A 7,686-nucleotide genomic window follows, 5' to 3' on the forward strand; every position below is an offset into this window, starting at 1 on the left:
AAACGATAAGCAACTGGTCCTACTTGTTGCATTACTGAAAAGGGTCCTACGTATCTTGGACTCAGCTTTCCTTTATTACCGAATCGTACTACTCCTTTCCAAGGAGAAACTTTCAAAAGTACTTTATCTCCGACTTGAAATTCCAGTGGCTTGCAGCGATTGTCTGCATAGCTTTTCTGGCGATCTCTAGCAGTCTTCAGTCTTTCTTTGATTTGTGTTATCTTGTCTGTGGTTTCCTGTACAATTTCTGGACCTGATAATTGACTTTCTCCTATTTCTGCCCAACAAACTGGAGTTCTGCACTTGCGTCCATACAGTGCTTCGAATGGTGCAGCTTCAATGCTTGAATGATAACTATTGTTATAGGAGAATTCAATTAAGGGTAAGTGGTTATCCCAATTACCACCAAAATCGATTACACAGGCTCGGAGCATGTCTTCCAAGGTTTGTATCGTCCTTTCACTTTGTCCGTCTGTTTGAGGATGATATGCAGTACTTAAATTTAGTCGGGTTCCCATTGCTTTCTGGAAACTAGTCCAGAAATGGGAAGTGAAACGACTATCTCTATCTGATACAATGGAGAGTGGAACTCCATGTAAAGATACTACTTCATCTACGTACAACCTGGCTAACCTTTCCATACTAAAGGTTTCCTTCATTGGTAGAAAATGAGCTGATTTGGTTAATCGATCCACAATTACCCAAATCGCATCATTACCTTTTCTGGTTTTGGGTAACTTTGTAACAAAATCCATTGTTATAAGTTCCCATTTCCATATCGGCATTTCCAATTGTTGTAGTAGTCCTGAAGGTTTCTGGTGTTCGGCCTTGACTTGTGAACAGGTAAGACATTTAGATACGTATTCAGCTATATCCTTTTTCATTCCTATCCACCAGAAATTATTTCTTAAATCTTGGTACATCTTATTGTTTCCTGGATGTACGGTATACCTAGACTTATGAGCTTCTTCTAAAATCTTATTTCTTAATTCTCCTTGCTTAGGTACCCAAATTCGTTTCTTGTGGAATTTCCAAATTCCGTCATTTCCTTGCTCTAATTCTTTTATGTAACCTTTCATTCCTTCAGCATCGTCTTTGATCGCTGTTTCCTGGACTTTCTTCAATTGTTCCATTAAATCTACTTGTAGATTTAATCTAAGAGCACGGACTCGTTTTTGCTTCTCATGATACTTACGACTTAAGGCATCTGCGACTACGTTCGCCTTTCCTTCGTGGTATTGAATATCACAGTCGTAATCGTTTAGGATTTCCATCCATCATCTTTGCCTCATGTTTAACTCTTTTTGCCCAAATATGTACCTTAAACTTTTATGATCTGTATAAATAGTAAACTTACTTCCATACAGATAATGTCTCCAGATCTTAAGGGCAAGAATTATGGCTCCTAATTCTAAATCATGAGTCGTATAATTTTCTTCGTGCTTTTTCAACTGCCGGGAGGCATACGCAATTACCTTCTTGCGTTGCATCAACACACATCCGAATCCTAATTTTGAAGCATCACAATAAACTTCAAAATCTTCTGTTCCTTCGGGTAAGGCTAAGATTGGATCATTCGTCAATCTGTGCTTTAAAATCTTAAAAGCTTCTTCTTGTCTAGGTCCCCATTCAAACTTAATGGTTTTACAGGTCAGCTTAGTCAAAGGTACAGCTATCTTAGAGAAATCTTTAATAAATCGTCTGTAGTATCCGGCTAAGCCTAGAAAACTTCTAATTTCCATAGCTGTTTGCGGGACCTTCCATTTGGTGATTGCTTCTATTTTAGCAGGATCTACGTGAATTCCTTCGTGATTCACCATGTGACCTAAAAATTGTACTTCTTGCAACCAAAATTCACACTTCGAGAATTTGGCGTAAAGCTTTTCCTTTCTTAACAAAGTTAAGAGTGCATGTAGGTGCTCACAATGTTCTTCCTGACTTTTGGAGTAAATAAGTATATCGTCGATGAAAACGATCACAAATTTATCCAAATATGGTTTACAGATCCGATTCATCATGTCCATAAATGTTGCTGGAGCATTTGTTAGTCCAAAGGGCATGACTGTAAACTCATAATGACCATACCTAGTTCTGAAAGCAGTTTTAGGTATGTCTTCTTCTTGTACTTTCAATTGATGATATCCGGATCTTAGGTCTATCTTAGAAAAATACCTAGCTCCCTGTAATTGATCAAAAAGATCATCAATCCTAGGTAATGGGTATCGATTCTTAATTGTAACTTTATTTAGTTCCCTATAATCGATACACATCCTCATCGATCCATCTTTCTTTTTCACAAACAATACTGGTGCTCCCCAAGGGGATGAACTAGGTTGTATAAATCCTTTGCTTAGTAATTCATTTAATTGCTTTTTCAGTTCTAGCATTTCAGTGGGTGCTAATCGATAAGGTGCTTTAGCTATTGGTGTAGTACCCGGAATTAGATGAATTCTAAACTCTACTTCTCTATCGGGTGGTAACCCAGGTAATTCTTCTGGAAAAACATCTGGGTATTCTGAGACTACAGGGATGTCCTGAAGTTCCTTACTTTTAGTGTTAATGATTACAGAGATCATATACACCATTTCTTGTTTTCTTGAATAACTAGCCAACTTCATTACTGAAATGAATTTCAGTGGCTTTCGAGGTTTATCTCCTGTAATTAAAATTACTTCTCCTGTAGGGATACGTATTTCTACGGAATTCTTATCACAAAGGATTCGAGCATGGTTGGCTATTAACCAATCCATTCCTAATACCACATCGAATCCGGCTAATTTCATATGTAATAGGTTTGTAGAAAACTTATGGCCTAAAAGTTCTATCTTTCCATCTTGCAAAACTTTATCTATGTTAATAGAATTCCCATCCGTCGTTTCGACTGTAAAAATCTGCCTAAGGGTGGTTAAGGGTAAGTTAAGAGCTTGGCAAAATGAAGTATTGATAAAACTTTGGTTTGCACCAGAGTCAAACAATACTTTCACATAAACGTCGTGAACTAAAAACGTACCAGCTATGACGTCAGGAATTAGTTCGGCTTCCTGAGTAGTCAATTGAAATGCTCGGGCATTCTTCTTTGTTGTTCCATCAGCTGGTTTGCCTTTATTGTCTGCGGTTTTAATCAATTTAGGACATTCTGTTTTGTAATGTCTTGTTTCTCCACAGTTATAGTAGACTATGGTTTTCTTTTTGCAATTTTCTTCACGATGTCCTGCCATTTTGCAGAAGTTGCAGATCACATTGCATCTTCCAAAATGATTCTTCCTGCAATTTCTGCAAAAAGGCGGATTTACAGATTGTCTCATTCCTCTCTTCTTGAACCTATTATTATTATTATTACCCACACGAAATCCTTGGGTAATCTTTTGAGCCAATTCCTTCTTTCGATCTTCGTCTCTTGTACGTATCAGTTCATCGGTTAGGGTATTAGCTAATTCCACAGCATCGTCAGTAGTATGAGGTCTCGCATCTTTAACAATGTTACGGATTTCACTAATTAGTCCCCAAATATAGCGAGAAATGAGTACCGGTTCTGGCGAAGCTAGTGTTGGTACCACTCTAGCATATTCAAAGAATGTCGAAGTATAACCGCGACACTCTACACCTACCATACGATGGCTTAGGAACTTATTTGCCATTTGTTCCTTTTCATATTCGGGACAGAATTTTCTTTCTACAAGATTCTTAAATTCTTCCCAGTTTATAGCATAAGCCATCCTTCTTCCTTTTGCTTGTAATACTGTGTTCCACCATTCCAATGCCCCTTCTTTGAACAAATTCGACGCATACATGACTTGATCTTCTTCGGCACACTTACTTATTGCAATTACTGCTTCAGTTTTCTCTAACCAACGCAGTACTGCAGTTGCTCCTTTGTTGCCTGCAAATTCAGCAGGTTTGCAAGCAAGAAATTCTTTGTAAGTGCAACCAGGCGTTGCAGCTTTCATCTTCTTAGGAAGTGGAGCCTGTCGTGGATTATTATCGTCATGATTGCCGCCTCCATCTACACTATGACTAAAATTGTCTTCCTGAGTACGTTTACTAGGAATGATTTGTTGCGGTTCAACAGGTTTCTGAGCAGCAGCCATGATTGCAGGAATAGCATTGGCTATCCCTTGAGTGATGATATTTTCAATATCTTGTTTAGTCATATATTGGTTTTCCTGATTTTGCTCATTAACTGGTTCATTACTAGCGTTTTCCATATGTTAATTAGTATTGATATGAATTATTAGTATTTAGATATAACAAACAATTACACATAAGCACATAAAACCTTACAACACAGATATATATCCAAAATCATCGATGTCTCGACTTCTATTTTGTTTTATAGATTATATAGGCATCCATACACACTGTTTATCTTACAATGTTTTATTTCCTATTTTACAGAGTTATATTTTTCTACTACTGTTATTATACAGACATTTTTTCCCAACCCCACTATTCTTTGGTCAACTGGCAGTTTAGTAGCGAAGCTCCCTTTCATCGTATTTCCAGGAGATTTGTTCCCCCATTTCCCGGATCCTATTCCCTGTACCTATCAGCTTTTCACCGAACTGGCGAAGTTCGGCTATGTTTTCATTGCTCATTGGAGGATTGGGGATAGGTTTTGGATCAAACTGTGGGAGGAAGGAATAAGGACTGTTAATCATATTTTGGAATTGCCAGCCATTCGTCCACCATTCTTCCATTTGGCCTGGAGGTCGAGTGTGGATTAGTGGGTCTGGAATAGCTGGTTCCAGATTTACGGGAAGTTGGGTTTCGGCCGGGTAAGGATATAGATTATTGTTAATAGGGCTAATGACATCACAATTTGCCAGTAGACGGTCTATTTCGTCTTGAAAGGTGATTTCTTCAGGTTGTCTAGAGCTCTCTCCAATTTCTATTCCATTTTGCCTAGTATCTTCCCTTATTTCTATCTCTGCTTGTTTAGAACTTTCTCCGGTTTCTATTTCCTTCCCTTTGCTCACAGGATTTTCTATTTTAGGAAGTCTCCTAGTTGTTGGTTTTCTCCTGCGCACTTTCCTCCATCCTACATATCTTCTTCTCTTTTTAGGTTTTGCTTTTTCCAGCGGTGGAGCTTGGAATTCCAGAGGTTCCTCTATGTCAGCAATATAACCAGTAAAGTCGTGGGAGACTTCAATTGGTACTGGATATAGATTGAGATTCTGAAATGCTTTCGATATCTAATTCATGCTGCATAGCATATATGCAAAATGCACACAAAATGCTAAGTTAAAACTTTGGAACAAAGTTTTACAAATAAACTTTAAAGTTTTATTGCATACTAATTTGTACAGAAGACAACAGGAAAGAAAACATACTAGGATTTATTTATTTACTAGGTGGTTATTTTCTACTAGACCAGGCTTATTGGTAATTTAGAGATTTACATTTTCGACTACGGTAGCTAGCATATAAAGATTTTCCCATTTTTCATCTAAATTATCTTCCCAAGGTGTATTATTGCCTAATTCCTGGATTTCCGGATTAAACCTCACTTTCTTGAGTTGGGGTTTCTGACTTTTCCTAATAATCGAATTTCTTTTCTCTGGGTAAGAGGATTTTCATATTGTGCTTTACGGACAAAAATCCCTTCTTTCAGATCTGCTGGGTGTTTTGAGGAAGAGATTCCTTTTTCTTTGGGTGCAGTATCTAATTTGTGGTAGATAGCAGAAAGCTTTTGTTTACCCATACTGTAACGTAACAATTAATCAGTTAATAAAACATATATTCACAGAATGGCAATTAGAATTCCTAAGTATTTCTCAATTACTTTAATAGGCTAAAATCAATAGTAAGCTTAAATCAGTGGCTCTGATACCACCTTTTCCCTGTCACGGCCCTCAGCCCTGGTTTGACCCGGTCCAGAGCCGCGACGCAGGAAATCCCGTGGTATTAATTTAATCAACAGCGGAAGTCTTTTTAAGCAGGATCTTTTAATATTAAAACTGCCCGTTTTCATAACTTAGGGATAAATCCCATAATTTACAATAAGGTGATTTCACTGGGAAATCTTTATTTCTCAAAACATGTTTCTTTATTTATTTACATTGAGCCACTTTTCTAAGCTTGTAGTGCTTCACGGCACTTTTTCTTTGCTCACAACAGATCACCTGAAACATGTTTGAAAAAGGTTTTGTCAGCGGGGAAATACTGAGTGAATCATTCATTTTACTGAAAATGACATATTTGTTATAATTTATAGTATTAAGAGAGATTACAATGTTTCTAATATCAACCCAACTACCCACAGTATTTGTCACTCGACTCATTTCGGTGACTGTGGTCATATCCCCCATTGGCTGCCCCAATGGTGACGAATATCACTAATTAGGTTCGCCCACCTAAAGTGATAACAACAATAGTAATGTGCACAATACCCCACATATCGGCTGTAATTTGGTGATTACATAAACTTAATCACTGTAATTATAACTCTGAAAATAATTTGGAGTATTGTAAAACAGTTGATAAAAAGAGAATGACTCACATTGCAGATTTAACGAGCAGAGTATAAGCCTACTGATTAGCCTTTGATTAACCTAATTTAAATAACAATGCACACACAAACGGGTTAGTAACTAATACAGCAGTTACGACAATTCACGAGATTAAACCCTCACAACGATTTACAAGTGCAATACTTAATAATTCAGCGGATTCACAACGAATGACAGAGTATAGTCCGAGTTCGGACAGCACTCAAACATTCAAGTCGAAATCACGATAAATAACAAAGTATAAACTCAATTAAATGGCACTTAAACAATCGTTGGATAGTTTCAATCGATCGGACGTTGAATCGTAATAGCGATCGAGTTATTACCCTGATTGCGGCAGCGTTTCGAGATTAGTGTGTGTTGTGAACGATTTCTATGATATCTCAGAGCATAATTCGAATTTGGACGTTGAACAAATGCTCAGAACCAAGTCCCAATGTCTACTATTTATACCCAGAAAATGGTCCCCCTCGCATGTCGCGACAGGGACAAGTGCACCCGTCGCGTGGCGCGACGGGTCTACTTTCTAGCCTAGGGTGGACACGTTTAGGGGTAGCTTGGCTGAGTTGATTGTACGACTGAATTCTTATTCTATAGCTTGGCTGAGTTGATTGTTCACCCAACACGCCCCCGTGTCCACCCTCTGTAAGTTTTTCGTTACTGGCAGTTCACCACGGGGCCGTGTCCAATGGACACGGGGCCGTGTCCAGAGCGCCAGTAACACAAATCTTTGTTTTTAAACACACTTTTACATATTCTAATCAACCAAAAACTTCATTTTTGGACACATTGAGGACAATGTGTAATTTAAGTGTGGGGGGGATGCTAAAACCTTATTTTGCAAAATCCTAAAACAAGCCTTACACAAAACTCTATTGGAACCGCTAAACACCCCAAATTTTTTTCAAAAAACTTTTTCATTTTTTTATTTACTTGTCTTAGTTTAAGTTGGGAATAACAAGTTATAAAAGGGTTATATATATTTTTTTTTATTTTACAACCGATAGCGTCGTGATAAAAAGAACTAACATAAGAAAATTATGAAACGGTATAACAAGTCTAGCTAAAATTCGATTATATATGCTTGGTCACATTAAAAACCCATTCCCACAAAAGTGAGTTTTGAGCCTTTATTGAGCATAAAAATATACATATTTAGATTAAATGCTCATTTTTC

Source organism: Helianthus annuus, chromosome 1 (genome assembly GCF_002127325.2).
Source record: "Helianthus annuus cultivar XRQ/B chromosome 1, HanXRQr2.0-SUNRISE, whole genome shotgun sequence".
Classification (NCBI taxonomy): domain Eukaryota; kingdom Viridiplantae; phylum Streptophyta; class Magnoliopsida; order Asterales; family Asteraceae; genus Helianthus; species Helianthus annuus.